This window comes from Merops nubicus, unplaced genomic scaffold (assembly GCF_000691845.1).
Source record: "Merops nubicus isolate BGI_N331 unplaced genomic scaffold, ASM69184v1 scaffold2820, whole genome shotgun sequence".
NCBI classification, from domain to species: domain Eukaryota; kingdom Metazoa; phylum Chordata; class Aves; order Coraciiformes; family Meropidae; genus Merops; species Merops nubicus.
This window is the reverse complement of record NW_008584687.1, coordinates 109196-129742: the sequence shown is the minus strand read 5'-3', so window position 1 is coordinate 129742 and position 20547 is coordinate 109196.

Genomic DNA, 20547 nt, shown 5'->3' with positions numbered 1-20547 from the left:
ACTGGTGCATTATTCCATGAATACATTAGAGTAACACCATTCCCTGCTTCTGTGGGAACACACTCAAATAACACCCCATAACCTAAAAACTGCAAACATGAGCTGCAGAAATAACAACCCAAAAGGCAGTGAAATGGCAGGAAAAGAGCCACATTAAACCCAAACTACTGGTAAAAGGAAGAATAAACTCACAGACTATTAATAGCCACAGGCACATCAATTATAAAACCTGCATGGTGACCCTACCAGAGGTCCTGTTGTGACCATTCACCTCCCCACTGTGAACCTCGTCCAGAAGATGAGACCACACATCAGGGCAGCAACAAGATTTCTCTCCATCCACTGCCAAGACAGTCAAATCCTCCTCTCAACACGACAGCTCCCCATGCAGCTGAGCAGCTGTTTGGGTTCATTTTCTGGGCTGGGCTGTTACTGGGGTTCTCTCTACACGTGAGGGCTTTGCACAAAACCCACACTGCCAAAACCATCTGGATACTGGTAGGAAGAGGCCCAGACCAGGGCCTCCTGCAGCATCCCCACAGATACTTGTGACTAGCATGCAGCAGAACTTTTACTGATGTATTGAAGTTCTTGTCATTAAGGAACGACTACACAGCAGAAAGCACAGTGTCCAAACCACTTTCTAAGGTCCTTTTATTGACACGCCAGTCCTTATCTATGGAGAAAACCAGTCCATCTTCCACTTCAAACCCCTCTTTTCTTGTTCTTTATCTTGTCATACTTTCATCCCTGAATTAGCACATTTCTGAGACAAAGTTGTCAAGAAAAATTACCAATATATCTAACAGGGTTTTTTTTAATCGTGCTCTTTTTGGCTTTAAAAAAAAAATAAATCTGTTTACAACATCTGTTTGCAGGAGCTTCAGGCAGGGAGATGTCAAGCATTATTCCTTGAAGCTTACCTAAGGTAGTGCTTTGCAAGGCAGAGCAAGATGCTACCTTGGAGCTTTTTGTTCATCATTTGGTTAACAGCTTTTTCCTTTCTCTTTAAATAAAGCAGTTCTAACTTCAAACTGAGCTCCACATTAGCTTAAAAAATATTCATGAAGAGAAGCTTATGTTGTTAATGTCTTTCTTACTAGTATTAGTATCTTTAATCTATTGGAGGGTTCTTGCCTTATTTTTTTAAGAGGGGAAAGTTAATTAACAGTGGGCTTCTTTCAAAGCAAATCTAACTGTCACTTGTTTCTTTTTTACTTTAATCCACCTGCAAATGTACAAGGAGAAAAGCAGCAGGTCTCAGAATTCCTCAAACAACCCCATGCTCCTCCAGGTCATGGCATGGTAACTCCAGGATGTTTGTAGATTGACCTCAAGGTTCTTAATCAATGCACTGTACCAAGGGACCAAAGAGAGGATACAGAGCTACAGTAGGTGAAATTTCTTGGCAATTCCAGAACCTCTTTCTGCCTCCCTTAGAAGAGTGACAGCTTTAAAACACAAAAGATAAATGAGAGGCTGTGCACAAGGACAGGGGATGATGGGGCACCTCTTGTCCTCTCTGTGCAGAACGATGGGCAGGCAGCAGTGGCTCCAGCCATGCCCCAGCCCAGGGCAGCACAGAGACCCCTCGCAGCAGGGTGCCAGGCAGGGGCTGGGAAGAGCTCCCAGTCCCTCGTGCAGGACAGCCCAGACCAGGGCTGGGGCTCCCCAAATCCTGCTGACTCAGCAGGGCACCACACAAACTGCCCTCGGGGCACAGCGTGGGGAAGGTCCTGTCTGCTCGCCCTCCAGAATGCTCCATGTTAATGGTTCTCTGGCACTTCCCAGGCAAGTACAGGGAAAACCTCACAGTCAACCAATGGTCCCTCCCAGTCCATAAAACACAGTCAAGCCCAAGTATTTAAAGCTAAATTTGAGCTATTGTAGGATGTACAACGGCTCATGACTTTGCAGTATCTAATTCATTGCTCTGTAAAGTGCTTTGGGGCACCATCAGTAAGAGAGCAGCTTTATGAAAATAATTTCCATTTTTATATTCTCTGCAGCTTCCCTTGCAAGTTACTTCGTACAATTATCAGTGGATTTTTCTCCTAGCCACAGCCAGAAAAGCAGAGGTCTGTTATTTCTGTGTGACACAGAGAGGCAGCACTCCTGTCAGGGTACTCTGCTCAGCCACAGCAGCCTGCTTTGATTTCACAGGGCAGCTGCACATCCCAAAGCCCAGCAGAAGGCAACCAGTACAGAGAGCTCACAGCTCCGACACATCTGGGCCTTGCACACAACAGCAAGTTCTTAAAAGGATGCACTAAATAATAGATGTTCACCCATATTCCTTCCTGCCTTCCAGAACCCAGTTAGCAGACAGAGCCCCACTCCACACCCGTGACTAATGGCAAGCTGAGCTCCAAAACAGCCACCAGTAATGAAAACAAGCAGCAGAAACCAGACATTCATTACTAAGGACCAATCCTAAAACACAGAAACCAAACTGCACTGCCCATGAAGTGTACACTCCCTTAATTGCATCATGTCTCTCTCAACAATAATTGATACAGAGAGATCACTGTAGAGTCTCCTCTTAATCCTTCATTTTGTTTGTGACATGGAGACATAATGATCAAAGGCAAACTTCACAAATTACTTAATTTAGATTAGAACAAGCCAGATTACAATATCTCCTGCTTTTTAAAAATATAAATAAAGAACAATTCTCCTACTCTAAGCCCTCAAAAATCTGGTATACAGAAATCTGTTTTGTTTATACATTTGAATGTGGAAGGGTGCTACAAAGGACTGTGTCAGGATAATTGGATGAGCAGAAATGCCTCTGTTTTCTGGAGGGTTTTGCTGTTCACACATATCTTGATAGATCTAATGGAATACTCAGTGTCCTGTCAAATCTGAAAGATGACATTACAAAGCTTTTCCAGCAAGCAGGCAGTCCGGGGTGTTCCTTTTAAACCGTTTCATGTTGCTCTAAATGAGAATTTAAGGAGACGTTCATTTATTTTTAATTTGGAAAACAGCATTTCAGCAAAAATCTGTTCCGTGAACCTCCATTCCCCTTGCTGGGCGACTGCTGTGGAACACAGGCTTCCCCAAGTCTCTTTTCCTCCTGCTGGGGTTTAGGAGCACTGGGGATACTCTGGCAGGCTGCTTACAGGGATCCCTGCTCAAGCTGGAGGTGAAGAGAACCACCCTCAGATGCAGCCGTTTGGAAACTCCTCCATCTGCCAGCTGGAGCAGGGGGTCTTCAGGAATCAGAGCCTGCCCCAGGCACCAGAGTTTCCCTGTCTCTGCCTCTTGCTCTGCATTGCCCCCCGAGATGCAACAGGCTGCACAGCATCAGCTGGGCCCCCCTGCAGCCCAGAGGCGTGTGCTCCGAGGGGAGGACTGGCCAGTCGGTCAGAAAACAAGCACGGGTACTCCTGGCTACACACATCCCCTTCAAAGCCATTTCTGTGGTGCAGGGTGTGCAGTAGATGGATCATCAGACCATTAGGGGTGACAGCTCTGCTGAGCCTCTGCTCTGTGCTGCGGGCTGAAACTCGCCCACATTTATCCTCCCACAGCCAGGGAAGGGAATGGGGTGGGGAGATCAATAAAAGATGCAATTACATGTTAGTAACAATCAGCTAAAAAAGCAATTTGGGATCCAACCTCTGTAATAAAATATGAGGAGAGATGGACTACACCAGTCAGGGCATTATTTAGATCTGCTCAGCATGAATTTAAATCCAGCAGCTTTTTAATTCCCCTCACTGCTGCCCTGGCAGGGGGGTACCTGGCTCCTCACCTCTGTGCTCTCCTCAGGCACTTCTGGCTTCTTTTGTATATTTGCACATATGTGGCACCTTTTGGGGAAGGAACACAGAAGGAGTGGGAGGAATTAAAGATCAATGTACTGATTTTTTTTTTTTTTACAGTCCCTTTTGTTGGCTTTTACAAGGTGTGGGGGATGGAAAATATCTGCAAAAATGCAAAATTCATCTTACCTAAAAAGGAAACAGAAAAATATTTTCACTCTCCCTGGAAGGGAATTTACTGTATTCAACAGAAAGAAATACTGTAAAGAGGTAGATTATATCTAACCTTGCTTTTACATTCATGAAGAGATCTCCAAACTAGGGCACAGATTAGGAAGAGCTGAAATGGAGCACACAGAAGTGTTCTGCTAAAATGAACTATCAATGTTAAACAAGCTGAAAGGGAAATGATTTTCTTACAGATGATCAGCAAAGCCAGATACTGTCTCAGAGGACACAGAATGTTAATAAATGATGTATGTACATGTCTTCAGAAAACATAGAAGTTAGATTCATCCTAACCCTCTCTTTCTTCTCTTGGACAGTCCTGGGGGCTGCTTACATCTCTACTGCTGAGAAACATTTTTGTTGCTCTACTTTATATGGCATTACATATCCCATTTTGTATGTACTTATTTATTTATCCACATTAAAATGTTTATGTTCAAACACAATCATGTTCCTCTGGAAAGGGTTATGCTGATTTTTTTTGAAGTTGCATTGGCATCTTTAGTGTTCTACAGACACGGATTCCATTGAATGCAAAAAAAATCTTGCCTTTATTCCTGGGGTTTTTTTTTGCTTTGTTTCTTGTTTTGTTTTTAAGCATTGAAAGCTCTCCCACCAGATGGAAAGAACCTGACAAACTCCACAAAAAACAGCCAGTGTGTGAAGAACGAGTGACAGATTCTCTTTGCCAGACAGACAGAGGTCCTGCTTCAATGCCACTTCAAGAGCACCCTTTCAAGTTCATCTTTTAAGCACTCAGTACACAAAAGCACAGTTCATTATATCTAACAAAACAGTTTCTAAGGAGTGTGCTAGATTAGAACCCCCTGACATTTATCTAATCAGAGGAAATTATAACATTAATCTTTACTTTTCTATTTAGGAAAAAAGGATGATTCAGACAGGTGTTTTAATAGAAAGCAGCAATTATGACAGCAAAGGAAAATGTCATATCAAAAGCAATCAGCTGTGTGCAGTCATTTGTGTTCCACAGAAAAAAACAAAGGGTTTTTTTCTTATAATTTAAAGTAATTTATATGCTCATGTAAAGCAAGGGAAGTTAAATAACAATGGTGATTCACAAAGCAAAGCCCATGTGGAGGCCAGGACAACATTGCTAAGACCAAACAGGGCAAGTCTGCAGATTTATCAAAGGAAAATCCTCTCCCTTCCACTTGGGTCTTGCTAGTCTAGAGCTATGGTGCTTCTTCTCAAAGTTCTGTTTCCTCCTTTTGAGGAAAGCTACTGAACTGCACTGACTCAGGCCTCTGGAGAGTGGATGAGGAACTCCATGTCATTCCTGCTCCTTCTTCCCTGCTTCCCTTCCCCCATCCCTAATGCTGTCCCCAGAGCCAGAAGCCTGAAGCAATGCTACACCACAGTCCCTCAAAGGCCTCTGAGAGAATGGTGGGAGCAGTTCTGAGGAGTCCACCCCAGCCCAGCTGGTTCAGTGACCCCAAACAGGATGCACTGAGCCACGGTTGCCTACAAACCCCAGACCACAGCAGAATCTTTCCTCTGTGTGACTTGAGTGCCAACACAAAGTTGTCTCCCTCAACAGCATCTTAAGATGCCAGTTCAGAAATCCATGGTTCTAGGGATGAGCAGTAAATACTGCACAGCCCACACCTCACTACAGGTCCAGTCAGGTCTCACTCAAGCAGACTGGAATGCAGACACAGCCCCTGTGGGACTCCAGGCTGCCCCTCACCCAGTGATACCCTGTCTGCATCACACATCCCACACAGCACGTTCTGCCAAACCACAGGTAGAGAACATCTGCTCCTGCTAACAAAGGACACAGTGCAAACCCATCGTTCTGTAGCTCTCAAGTGTTGGCACTCCCAACAACTGCCAACAGCAGCTCTCTACACACAATGCCTGGATACTCATCTGGAAAATTAATGTTAACAGGATACAGAAGCATTATACAAGAACTTAGCTGTAGGTTCCTAGGGAAAAAAAGAGTTTGGCTAAGCACACACTGTGAATATGAGACCAAGCAGCAAGCACTTACCTTGATACTGGGCACTGAAGCCCTTCTGCCTGTGGTTGCCATCTGACGTGAAGTGAAGCCGCAGCCAATTTTTACTGCTGATAACTGGGGCAGGCAAATTCATTCCAGTAAACCTGCAAGAAACCAACCCACAACGGCCAAATGTGAGTATGACTGTGAATTATACCCCAGATAACTGTCCTTTCACACAATCCTCCCCCCCAAACACAGGGAGTCCTGAGGCAGTGCCACACGCTCGCAGGAGGTGCCCCGTACACCCCACGTTTGTCTCCACACAACAGCCCTCTGCTTGTCTTCCCATCAGAGAGCTGCACAGTTGTGGTTACAAGGGTTTCCACTCCCTCCTTCCAAGGCAAAGGAGATGGGAGTGAGCTGGGTATTCACAAGGTCTGTGGTACCACACAAATGAAATGGGTCCAGCAAAAAGTGAGTGGGAGGTACAGAACAGCTCTGAACCAGAGGAGCTCCACATGCTTCCCCAGAGTCCCAGAGCCTCATAGCTCTTATCACCTGTTGTATCTTACTGGTATCACACAAAAATGACATAAAAACATCACAGGGGACATGCTACACCTCAGGGATCCAAGACAAGCTTGACTTAAGTCAGTTCCTATCACTCTCGGTTCCTCTCTTCATATGTGGTTAATGTCATTAAAAAAAAAAAAAAATTATGTTTAACTGAAGAAGAGAAAAGATTGCAAAAATTATTTTCTTTTACTGGAAACAGCCTGCAAGAATGATTGATGGTCTATCCCAACCTGGAGAAGATTACAGCCATCAAACATGATGTGGAAAGCCGATTAATAGTCCTTCAGCAACTGCTCCCTTCACACTTCTTTATATATATTTATTTATTTTAAAGTATTATGCTGTTTGCTTTGTTAAACTCCAGACCATAATTCTTGGCTGAGTTGTCACATGTCACATCTGAGCCCAGAACAATGTTTACCCAAGTCACAGCACCCCTGACCTGAGGCACATCATGGTGACAGTAACCATGGGCAGGGGAACAACACTCCCCTGACAAAAGCTATTATGGAATCCTATTACTGTTAATGGAAGGCCATTTAATTTTTTTAGTAATAGACTGTCACTTGTTTTTAAGTTATTGCCATGCCAATACCCATGCTTTTTTAGATGATGGTAACAGGATCCTGGAAAACTACCCCATTCAAAAGGATACTTCAGGTTTTATTACTGCACATTTTCAACAGCAGAGCTGATAGCCTAGAAAATATTTCACAAGTCCTTCAACTCCACTCACACCTCCAGAGGTGAAGTTGCCTCTTTCCCAGGCAAGCAGCAGGGAGCCAGGATGGGACTCAGTGTGTTTCTGAGCAGCAGAGGAGCTGCCCGGGCTCTGGGAGGCAGGATGGTTCTGCAGAACTAACACAGCTCTGCCACCTACAGCACAGCCCTGAGACCTGGCACCAGCCTGTGCCTGAATTCTGCATAATTCTGAGGCATGACTGAAAGCATTCTTCACACTATGGAGTTCTCTGAGATTGTTCCTGATCATTTCTCTATTGATTATTTTCCTGTGAATTCTGCAGACCCTTTTGAAACACAAGGTGGTATAAAAATGGGTTCTAGGTGGCATTCTGCCACCCTCAGCTAACACAAAGACACCTGAACCAACTCAATGTGAAACTTTTTCAAATCACTAAGTTCAAATAAACATATTTTGGGATGAGATCAAACACAGGATGCCCAAAACCAATTCTGGCAAAGTTACTATGGCTGGTTGTTATGACAACATGTTTGAACTTAATATTCTTATTCCCAAATGTATTTTATTATTCATTGTGAATCAATAGTCAAAGTTCTCATAAATAATCTTTCAGGCATGCAGAGACAAAATTTGCTTTCATAACTGTGGAGAGCCAAGTAATTCAATTGCCTGATATAAAAACTAGAGAGCAATAAAGTTAACCTGCCTGAAAGAGGCAGAATTTCACTCTCCTGCCACCATTCCTATTTTTTTTTTTAACATGTATATCCTTTTGGGAAGTGGATTTGTAGCCTGCAGATCAGTAACCTGCATACACATACACTTTGCTTTAGGTACAGGAATAGTTCACTATTGACTTCCAAGGATTCTGCAGACATGAAGTGCTAGAATTGTACCAGCTGAGTGAATTAACACCTTGAAAATCAATTACAAACATTAATGGATTGCACTTCTTGCTACTTTTGCAATAGCATAAATAATTACTGAAGTCAAAAGGAGTAGTAGAGAAAAATAATCCATCATAACCACAGTGCTTTGCACCCACTTTGCACTGCTAGGGAGAAGTACAGAAGATTTAGGGTGCAGGAAAATGGTACCCTGAATTCAAATTCCCTGCGTGGAAATTTTCATCAGCAGCATACATCATTTGCTTAAGACACTGACAGCTTTTTGAAAGGACTAAACCAGCCCAGGAGTCACCACCAGGTCCTCATTTCCATGAGCCCTGCTCAGACTCTCAGCACACAAAAAGACCATTCTCAAGGGCTCTCAGCTAACACTCTCCCTTTTCCCCCTTTTATCTTTCTATCCATTTTATTTCTGAAGTTATGCAGCTCGTTGTTAACGTCGGGTTGTGGTATTTGGACCTGGTTTAGATGCCAGATCCTGTTGGTCATCAGCACCCAGCTCAGATGGCAAAGGGGAAGAAGCTGCCTCCTCTCCCACACCCCCAGGCTGGACCAGGACGTCCCAGCCATGGAGCATCTCTGCCAGCCGTGGGGAATCCCAACCAAATCTGAGGGATGAGCATGTGAAAAGGAACCATGCAGCATGGGGAGGGTGTGGGGTTTGCAGCTGGTTTTTTAAAAACTGATTATAGATATGAGAATAGGATTAGTTCAGGAAAATAAAGGCCTTTCTGATTAGTTTAACTGCTTGCAGGCTCTGTATCTGCACTGAGCCCCAAGCCCTCTCCTATACCCCAAGGAGTGAAATCTCTACACAACAGAAAAAGGAATATTTAAGCTGTGAATGTTACTGTTCCTCCCAAGCTCCTCCCAGCCCCATGGCATCCACACGTGCAGCATCCAACAGAGGAAAAAAAAAAAAAACCCAACCACCCTTTCTTCAGGTGCTGAAGGTGGGAACATACTAGAAGGTAGAGGCTCCAACCCCAAAGCTGCACTCTCTCCTGTTCCACAGGGTTCAGCCAGCAGCCCAGCCACCTCACACAACCAGAAGACAAGCACCATGGTCTTCCCATTTGCCTTTTCAGGCTGCCACCATCAGGTCTGCAGGTGGAAAATGACAGGAGGAAGGGTTCCTACCCACCAAAATGCACATTGCCCAGCACCAGACTGGAAGGGTCAAGGGCAGAAATGTTCCGATGAATAAGAAATAACACAACTCAAGCAAAGCATTTAAAGGAGAACATCATTCTCACCTGCAGTTAACTTGCTTTTCACCATAAGGATCCCACAGGTTTAAAACAGTCCTTCAGAAGCATCAATGGTTAATTGATAATGAAATATTTAATTACAGATAAACACAGTTGAACTGAAGCAGCTGCATGGTCTTTGAATGCAAATGCCTTGGCTGCTGTGGATGAATCTCAGATGAGATGTGAAGGATGCTCAGCAGGCAAGAGTCAACAGCAATCACAAAGCCCAAAGAAACACCCCAAGGCTCCTGTAGGAGCTCCCACCGACTCGTCTGAGCACGGGGCTAATGCCAGGGAGCCCCAGCTGGCACTGCCAGAGCTGGGGGCAGAGCAGCAGGAGACAAAGGCTCCTCCAGAGGCTGCTGGCTGTGCTGGGACACAGAGCACGCCAGGGCTGCCTCACCAGCTTCTCAAGGTCACATTATTTTTCTTTATAGACCCAGTGCTGCCTTGCTGTCCTCCAGAAAAAAAGGAGGAGCTACCTTACAGAGACTTTGAAATGCACAGAGCTCATTATCAGAAGCTGAAACTCCTTTCCCCAGCACACTTTTGGACTACATTATGTGCTCTGAATTTTCAGCACCTACCATTAGCCCAATAAATGACTGAATTCCTAATAGTTCAGTGAGTCATGTAAACAAAGGCCCTTCTATTTTGCACTTCTGCCACTGTGTTTTTCAGTATTCCAGACTTTTTTTTTTTTAACTTTTTTTTAAAAAAAGAGACTACTAGCAATTTGCAAAACTTTGCAAGCCCCTGTATGTCCACTTCCCCCCTCCTCCCTTTTCTTGCTGCCATCACCAGGAGATATGAATCACTTGATTAAATATTCAGCTTCCTGAATGTGGCAACAAGCTAACTGAAATCTAAGGCTTTGCAATGACTAAGTAGGGATGTAAGAACTGTTTTTTTAAGTAAAAATCAATAATCATTACTCACTGACGGGAATTCAGTATCCACTTTGTAATAAGCACCTTTTTAATCTTGGAGTCACCTGGAGAAAGACAAACTGAGCTTCCACCCAGGAATTTCATGTACACAGCTTTGCCTTTCTGACTTTGGAGGTGACTGGAGAGGATGCTGAAAGCAGCATGGTCAGGCAAGAAATGGGCTTTTTCCTATGCCCCCCGGGCCTGGTGACCAAGAATTGTGAGAACAGCCTTCCTCTGAATATTACTTCACCCCTGTCTTCAGTCTAGTCCCATAAAGACTACAGTTTTGGATGCTTTTGCTTGTGCTCTACCCATGAGAGGTCCCTGAAAGCAGAAGTTACCATCTGAACCCCACTGAACACTTTATGTGAGGAAGAACCTGTTAGAAGATACCTTACAGGGTCTGAATTCTTTGGCATCTTCAACACCAGTGTCAAGCAACCAGCACACAGAAGCCAGAGCTCAGAAAACAGAACTCTTGTAATTGCCTAAAGAGCATTTAACAGACTCCAACTCACTGGTAGTGAGGATTTAATTTTTTTTTTTTTTTTCCCCTCAATGTCTAAGCCTGACTTATCTTCTCCTGCAATTTAAGAACTCTTGTAATTGCCTAAAGAGCATTTAACAGACTCAAACTCACTGGTAGTGAGGATTTAATTATTTTTTTTTTCCCCTCGATGTCTAAGCCTGACTTATCTTCTCTTGCAATTTAAGCTCATCCTATACACAGTGGGTGAACAGATTTGAGCTTTTTATGTGGTGGTTGTGACAGGGAGACACCAGAAGCCACGTGTTTGCAGCACAGGCACAGGAGCTTTGAGGACAGCAGGCTCCTGGCTCCCCGTGGCCATCTCCACAGGTAAGTGCCCTGAAGAAGAGGATGAGTGAGCCACAGTCCTGCTCCCACCCAGGCAGAAGGCTTTGAATGGGAACCACCAGTCCACCCAAGCTCTTTTCTGAATGAAGAGTAAACAAACAAACTGCTCCAGGGGCAGCTGGGTCATTCTGTGGTTGAATGAGGTCAGTGGAACAGTTTATTTTACATACACTTGTGATCTGGAGGAGAGTCCCAGCTGTTTGTTACATCAACAGGGCAGAGAGAGGAGACCAAACATCCACAGAAGAGAAGAATTGATGCCAGTGCAAGTTATAAAAGAGCTAGAGAAAACTCCAGGCAGGTGCTTCTCCCTGCCTGCAGGCAGAGAGAGGAGACCAAACATCCACAGAAAAGAAGAACTGATGCCAGTGCAAGTTTTAAAAGAGCTAGAGAAAACTTGCAGCAGGCCAGGTGCTCCTCCCTGCCATATGCTAGATCATCCTGGTGCACGACACGAGGGTCTCCTTCTGCCATACCAGGTACCACATTTATTTACCTTTCCTACCATCTTAATTCCCAGGAAAACAAGCTCACTCCAGAACCCACCCCTGTCTTCTGCTGCAGCTGCCCCGTGTTCCGTGAGCCAGTCCTGGGCCAGCAGCACAGCCCAGCACCAGCCCCACTGCAGAAGGTCCCTCAGCCCTTCCACGAGTCTGTCAGTTCAGCAGCACAGCTCCAAACCCTCCCCAGGCCCCCTGCCTGAACACTCACAGCAGGGCTGTGAAAAATGCATCTCTTAAGCCACTGATTTTATCCCAAATGCTCTTCAATATTGTTTTTAACTAGAGCATTAAGGCGTCTTTTTCTGGAGTGAAACTGAAGTCTCTGCATTAAATGCAGCTCCTCCAATTCCTTTATTGCATAATACAGAAAGGTTAATGGTATCAAAACTCCTCTTTTGAGCAAAAGCAGTGAAGGGTGGCTTTCTCAACTAAATTATTTTCTTTATTTCTTTTCTTGCTCTTGTATTTCACATTGGATTCAGGCATTAAATATTTATACCATTCACTCAGCCATTCCTCCCATGGCACAATTAGTATTACTGTACATGGCTGGCACTGATTAATCTGTATTCACGCACCATTATCTATTTACAATCCCAATTCCTGCCTTAATTTGGTTCCACATGGAGTGAAAGGAAGGGAAAAAAAATCAATAAGATGTCAGAAAGTGAGTTAGAAGCACTAGAATAGTGGAAGGAGATATTTGCAGAGAGAAGATCCAATTTTAACCACCTTGAAATTTGATTAGTGTGAATTTGAGAGCAGTATTTCTTAAAGAACCCAAATACAACGAGCAATTCATTGTATGGATGCTGCCTGAACTGACTGGAGGAGAGAGTGGAGTCAAAACTCACAACTAAATGTAAGAACTCCACTCAACATCTCAATGTGTGGAGTGTGTTACCCTGAGAGAAGGGATTTAACCATGGACTTGAAGGTATGGATGTGCCTTGATGCTGTCTCTAATGAAGATGTAATCAAAGAGCTTCAGTGAACCCAGGAGACAAAGGAATGCCATTGGGGCTGGTTTGTTTTGTTTTTAATTGAGTTACTCTTGCTTTGGTTTACCCTTTAGCAGGGACCAAGCTGAGCCTCAGAGAGAAGGTTTCACTTCCAAGGTTGCACCTATACCAGCTCAGGACAGGGAGTTGTGCTGAGGTTTTATAATTAAGAAAGGACTTTTCTGGGAGGGCATTTACTAATTGGCATCTCTGAGACCTTCGTGGGACCCTGACTCAGCAATGGCTTGTGTCTTTATGCCCCTTGGCACACACGTGTCTCACCACACCCCACGGATCACCAGCAATGTGGTCAGTCTGTGGCAGGCAGTGGGTCCTCCTGGAGCCTCCAACACCCACATCTCTGCTGACCCTGATACTGCGCCTTGCTGCAGCACCCCTTCCCCTGTCCTGCCAGGGCTGTATGTTTGTATAGTAACCCAAAACAAGACCCTGCTCTAGCCAGCTGCAGGGAAGCAGCAGCGAGGTGCTGGCAGCATTGCCATGGCAGGATAAAGCAGTCCCAGAAAGCTGAATGTTACCCCACAGTCAAGAGCAGATGTAAAGAGCAGAATGTGCACCCCTGGAGCCTTCTCAGAACAAGAGAAACATACACAAACCATCTACATTTGGGGCTGTAGATGCTCCATTTAACCAAAGTTGTTGAGGGTACAGCCAGCAGCCCAAGCCCCAACCCCCCAGCTCTGCCTTGCAGCTCCACCACAACAGCCTGGGCAGAGATTTCCTCTTCCTCACAGCCTGTATTACACTGAAGCATTTTGTCTATTCAGAGATTAATTCTCCTTTCAGTACAACTAGGGGACATGATGCAGAAGCTTCTCATATCTCTGTGTATTATTATTCACTTCACCTGTATTTTTAACTTTTCATCCAAACCTCTACTCAAATTATCAGGAGAGCTGTACCATTAATTCTGAACATCTTATTTGAGCATGTCTACTCTCTTAAACAAAGTATACTTAAGCACCTCTAGACCTCATTTTATGGTCACAAGAGACATCCCATCACAATGGACTTTACAAGGAAAATGAATAATTAGATGAAGTTATTGTTCCTCACTAGCTGCTGGAGGGATGGAAAGAGCACACTTGCATCTTAAGTCTGCTTCAGAAGCACAGTGACAGAAGCTGAGAAGATGCTCAGAAAATGCAGCAGGAGATCAGCTTCCCATGCCAGCCCATGTCTCTGCAAGGGTCAGGCTGGTGACATGTAAATCCCCAGGGACTCTGGACTACAGAGCACCCTGTTTGAAAATCTGCTTAAGAGGACAGATTATTGTAGAAACAGACACGTGGAAAACTTCTTAGCATGTTCAGACAAGGTGACCCTACAAGGTCCAGTGGACCTGGTGGCACCAGACCAGCTCATGGTTATTGAAATGACAGAATATGAAAGGTTTGAACATAATGAACCCAGGCCAGTAAATGCCACCATTACTGACTCAGGAAAGTGGAAAGGTTCTTCCAGTTTGGATTTCTCCTCAATCTTAGTTCCTGGGTGCAGCTTAAGGGTAAATCCCTCTCCTGAAGTAACCCAGTCACAGAACTTCTGGCACCAAACCTCATTTTCTCTCAATGAAGCTCCCACTGATCTTTTAACAACAGAATTCAGCTTTAGCTCCAAAAGCAACAAATGGCCCCCAAAGCCTTCCAGTTCTAGAGATACCTGCCTGTGCTCCCTCCAGAAGCTTGTGCTGGAAGGGAACACTGATTAATTTAGCACTCACAGTTTGCTCACTCCCTTCTCCTCTATTTTTTTTTTTTTGCATTCAATCAAAAGATGAAACTGTTTCCATGCAGCAGAAAAACTTCAGTCATTGACATCAACTTTAATTACTCCTTGCTCCCAGATAAATTTGCTGGCTAAAACCAAATCAATACTTTTTCTGCAGGAACCTTTACAAAGAAGTCCTTGATTTTTCATTTTTTTTAAAGTGACATTTCCCCAGCTCATCTTTAAAGGGCTGTAAACCAAATCCATGGCTTATTCAAGGCAACGTAGCACCACTGGAGACAAAACCAAACCAAATTAAGAGCATACAGTGTGTCTGACAATCAGTTTCTCTGCTGTTTTCCTTAAACCTATAAAATGTTTCAAAATTACTTCAGCCTCTCATTAGTCTGACTTCTCTTGAATCTCTATGCTAGATTAATTACGGTCACTCCAATGGAACAAATATTTCATTAGTCCACACACATTTCTGAAACCATTGCAACAGAACAATTCAACAGGTAAAATAGTCTCTGAGTTCCCACCAGATTCAGCAGTTATTTATGCACATAGCCAGCCTTGACTTCTTACATTGAATGGATACAGACAGGGTATTACATACAACTGTACACATATGCAATTATATACATGTTAGATAAAAAAAGAAAGGGTTCATCTTGCAGGCACATACTTGGCTTTCAGAGGATTCATAGAATTTAGACCATCACTTTTAGAGTAAAATCCTCTGCATCCTGAAGGTGTAACTTTACACACCACTTGCTGTAGCAACGAGCAAAATGCAGATGGTGCTTAAAGGTAACTGGAAAACGCTGGAGTTGGCCAGGAGCAAAAGCTCCTCTCAGCCCTTGCTGTAACAGAGTCATGTTATGGCTTCAACTGCCAAAAGTTACTGAGGGCACACAGAAGGTGTAAACTTCAAAGCTGAAGATGACTGGGTAATTCTAAAATCCTTCAGAAGAGACATATCCAGAGAGTCTGGAGAACAGGGAGATTCCTTTGCTCTGCCACAGAGTGAACTGAGGGGGAAAGTCCAGGATACAGGCTGTCTGCTGCACATCAGGGCTGGAAAGCAGACCCCAGAGGCACGAGAAATCCCCACTCTTCATTGCTGTGGACCCTCTTGGGGTGCATCACCATTGAAAGCTATTATGGAAAAAAAAGGCTCTTCCTCCTGTAGCATACACGTGTCAGTGGCTGGAAGGGTTCTGCCTACAGGGAGATCCTGGGGACCTGCTGAAATGGGAAGAGAAAGGCCTCCCACAGAGCAAAAGGGCCCTGAATGCAATGCACCCTCACTGCAAATTGATTGAAAAGGAGAAAATCAACTGACAGGAGAAATGTGTTTCTTTACAGCTCAGGCAAGTGGGGCTGCAAGAGCACAGGGGCTCCAGGAGCAGGAGCACAGCTCCTTCAGCTCTGTGGTCAGCTCAGGAAGAGGAGATGCTGCTCCTGAAGTGCCTGTGCTTTGTCACATGCAAGTACTTACCAGAATACTTTCACTATGGAAATAACATTTGGCTCCAGTCATACAAAAAAAAAAAAAAGGTAACAAACATGATTATATTTATTCTGTTCAGGAGAAAACAAACACTAATTCAACCCAACAGAAGAAGGGCTAATGCTAATGCAGCTGAAGCTTACTAACGCTGCACTGCAAATCCCCCAAAGAAATCTGCTACAGCTTTATTAAAATTTCCTCTAAACCCTCCCTGCCTTACTATCAGTGCTGCAGAGATTGTTTTCTCAGTGCAGGCAGAGTCAGATGTGTTGATAAAGAGAGACTGTATTTATTACTAGATAAATAACAACCATTTCCATCACTGCACGCAGAGATATACTCACGTCTTTGTCAGTCTAACAATGCTCTTACGTTCCATTAAACTTGGACTCTTTATTGACAGATTAGGCTGGAAAGCCATGGGGCATCTTGTCACAACATTCAGCCCACAAAATTCTGCAGCCCCAGACCAAAACGTTGAAAGACAATTTGAGTTTCAGGCTCCCAGTTTTCCAGTTCACCACCCACAGCGGTCGCCTCCTTTGGGAGCTGGTGCACAATCAGGTCACCTCACCTTTGTTTTTAAACACACAAAACTCACTGAACTGATACTGCCTTTCACTGCCTAGCTTTACAATGTCACATTAATAATGGAAGATGCTAAGCTTAAGTGACAACTGGAGTCTGGATCGAAGCTCAGCCACGTTTGGATCAGACACAGAAGTTCATGACTGTCCCATTTTATCCTACAGACTGCCCTTGCTTGGCACTGTTTGCAATATGTTCTACACACAGACATGCTTTTGTCAAGCATTAGTTAGGCATTCAAGAAGAAAAAGGGACATATCCAAGCCTGCTCTGATAACCTCTCTGGCTCTCAGAGACAAAACATCTTTAAAAAAAAAAAAAAAAAAAAGAGGTGGAAAGGAGGCAGTGGCACACAAAAGACAGTGACCTCTCTGAAGTCCCAAAGGATGCCTACAAGGTTCACCATCATATTCAGGATTTCAGCCACAACTTATCTACTAGACACTGCAGTGAGTCAGGTGTCATCAGCTGCCACCAAAGCAGCCCACGTGCCATCTCTAAAGACTACTCCCCTGTCTTTTTTCTTTTTTTGAAAGTTTCTACAAAGGCTTTTCTACAGTGTAGCAAAAATTCACAGAAATGAGGAAAAAACAAGATTTGGAAACTGAAGTTCAGGTTTTTGAGGTCCATGAAGACAAGCTGAACTGACCACAGTCATGGCTGGAGAAATTACAACAAAATGCAGAGCAGCCTCAGGAAGGGACCAGAAACTGCAAGTTCTGTGAAATGAGGACTTACTCCTGGCTTCACCTTTAGCACAGCAGGGTGTGGGTGTTACTGGAGTTTCTATGTAAGGCTGCAACTTAATGCTGAAAATAAATAATGGCACACAAACGTACCAAACGCTGAAATACATCTCTACAGGCACAGAACTTCTGCCTCCCTTTTAAAGATGAAGGGAACTGATGGGCTGTGGAAGAAGGTGAGGTGGTAAAGCTCCCAGAGAAAGGTGTAAGCCAGGTCTAATGGCTGCTGCCTCCAGGCAAAAGTCTGAGCTAATCAAGTGATGAATGGTCCCCGGGTGCCAGTGCATCCTCAGCAGCTCAGTCCCCTGGTCCTTCCCACCAGCTCCTCCAGAACAGACACTGATTGATCACAGCAGCACCATGCAGCTTAGGGAACACTCTGTCCTGTTCCCCCTTCATTACCTCACAAAAGGAGCAAGGTTTTATTTTTATTTTGAATGTTTTGAAGTGTACATGAACCTGGAATGATGGCAACATCCCTCCTGGTCAGAAGTTACAGCCTCCACAGACTGCTCAGAGGGCTCAGCTCGGAGTTCTTGGCTCTTGCTTAGGCCACGGAAGAGTCTCACCTTCTTTTAGAAAGCATATAGAAAACTGGAGCCAGGTTCCACCACTTCTGCACTTCTGGGTATTTACATAAAGCAACTACACTTCCCAGCTTCTTAGCAGAACAATTTGAACTATCACTGTCAAGACTGTTTTGCTTCAGAACTTCCAATTGCAGTAGGGTGACAGTAAGACTTGAATTTCTGTTGAAAAGAGCTTAGTGGAACCATCTGCTTATTTACTCTAGATATTAATTCAGCACAAAGTCCAAAATTGAAGAAAAGCTGCATAATGGCTTCAAGCCAAATCCACTTTGTCCCTGAACTCCAGCCTCAAACCTGCTCTAAATTCTTTAAGCAAGAGCCTTCTTGTGTCCTCTCTACAAAGGATGCCAAGTACAGCATCCTCCTGAAAACCAGCACAGCTCTCAGGCACTTCTAACACTCAGCATCACCACCCAGCACCAGCAACCTCAGAGCTAATCCTAAACCATAGATTCTTACTCAAAGACTAACCCCAAGGTCTATTCTGCCTAGACCCAAGACATAATTTGACCAAATAATGCATTCTGAGGTAGTACTTCCACCAGATTCAGCAGGTTTTTGACCAGACTGTAGACCTGCGTTGCAACATGTTTTACATGAGATGAAAATGAGGTTGTGCCACTGCTCATGCAGAGCTGGCCAAGAACAAGCTGGAGTCTGCTCCACGTCAATCAGATGCATCTCATAATTTTGACTAGCAGACCAAAATCTGTCCCTCATTTACCCTCAGCACCACAGGATCACACGCCAAGGCCAGAAAGCACAGGCAGCACCCACAGCCTCCTCCAAAGCAGCATCCAACCCTCTGCTCCCTTGAACATCTCCATCTGACAGGGACTCAACAGGGTCACCTGGCAGCTTCCTCCAGTGCTGAGACACAACCACGACAGGTATGGAAGAGCTTCTTGTTCTAACCTTCAGCTACTACCAAGAGGGAGTAGTTTCCCTCCCTCCTTGCCATAGCCATGCATGTTTATACAGTGATTGAGTCTACCTTCATCATCTTCTACCTTCATCTCCATGGCAATTTTCTTTTATCCAGACCTTGTTCACTGCCCTTCTGGAAATTAATTTCCAATCTTATATTTATTCAGATCTGGCATTCCCTCCACATGTGACAGCTGCTGGAAAATTATAGATATCCCATTAGCAAACAATACAACAGTGTCTGAAAAATCTGTCTGTAAAGCTTGACCCAGTTTGCTAGAAATTGAGATATTTTTTTTTTCCTCTTTTTACAAACTCTCCAATTTCTGAATATAGCCAGATTCTAGACATAAAGGGAAAAGGTTGTTCTGAAATTTTTCTTGGTGAAAGGTACTTTGGTAGATGGATGAGGTAGGCTCCAGGACATCTGCAAAGAAGCTGCTCCATTTTGTCACACTGCTGCATCCCTCCTACCAAACCCTTATGCATTTGCTCAACCTTTCCTTCAGAAAGAATGAGCAGAACCCCCACCATTAAGCAAAAACTTGGCTTCCAGTTTCTCTTTCCTGCACATGCTCTGGTGCCAGACGTAAGGGGGCAAGAGAGGGGAAGAAACCTCCCTGAGAATCCCCCCCAGCACTACCTGAGAGTCGTTTCTGTCAGTCAGAACCTGAACTTCCCTCTCTCCACAAACCCTGCAGTACACAACCCCCAAACTCCACCTGCTCCTTTCTAACAACCAGCACTGAAGGTTTGTCCTCAGTCATTAGCCTCCTGAATAGCTTATTCAATCACAAAAATTACTTCTGTGTTCAACTTCAGCTGCCAAAACTTAGGCTTTAGAAAAAATGAACTATCTGATAGCTGCAAGCGCCTGTGCTCAGGTAGGAAACTACATTAAAATGCCTTCCTCTGAACACTAGCAAAAAAACCTTCAGAGTAACTACATCCTTGAAATGAGGCAGTAGAAGGAGGTGAAATGAAAGCGGGTCCATTAGCAGTAACCAGTATTTCAGAGCTCAGCCTCCCCATCTTCAACACAAAGGGCATGGCTGGCTTATTAGGAGATGGTGCTGCTCTGGCATCTCACTTAACAGACGTACTGAGAGCTCTGCTGTACAAGGCAGAATAAAGGTGTGCTCGTTTCACTGCGTGCCTGTGGCAGGAGAGTATCCAGAGAGGACTGTGTTGGATGCTGATTTTGTGTTGTTTTCTCTCTTAAGTCTGGAAGAGATAAAGATATTCCATCCTGCAGTCAACTTAAAACCAGTGGAGCTGGCACAAGAAGGGACTGAGACCAGTGCAGCTTCCTCTGGGCACCAGGGTCTGTGATCCCCCCCTAACTCCCAATCCCACCATGGGGAAACCACAGTACCAGGGAGATGCAAAGTCAACAGAGGACACATCTGGTCTGCTCCCAAGTCCCCCACAGAAACCATTTAACTGCCTCCAAATGGAGGGATTCTCTGGCCAGTATTGCACAGAAATGGCACCTGATCTTAGCCCAGCCCTGTATCAGAAACTGTCACTGAATACAAAAGACAACTCTTGCCATTCAGCTCTGCATTTCACACTCTCCTCTGTACAGTCCCTGGGACCCAAGAGAAGATGCTCTCACTGTTAGACAGCCTCTGTGACTCACAGGACCAGGACTGGGCTGTTCAGCCACGAGCTCCCTGCAAAAGCATGGCAAGTTGTTCAATTGGAAAGTTTCAAGGACAAAATACTT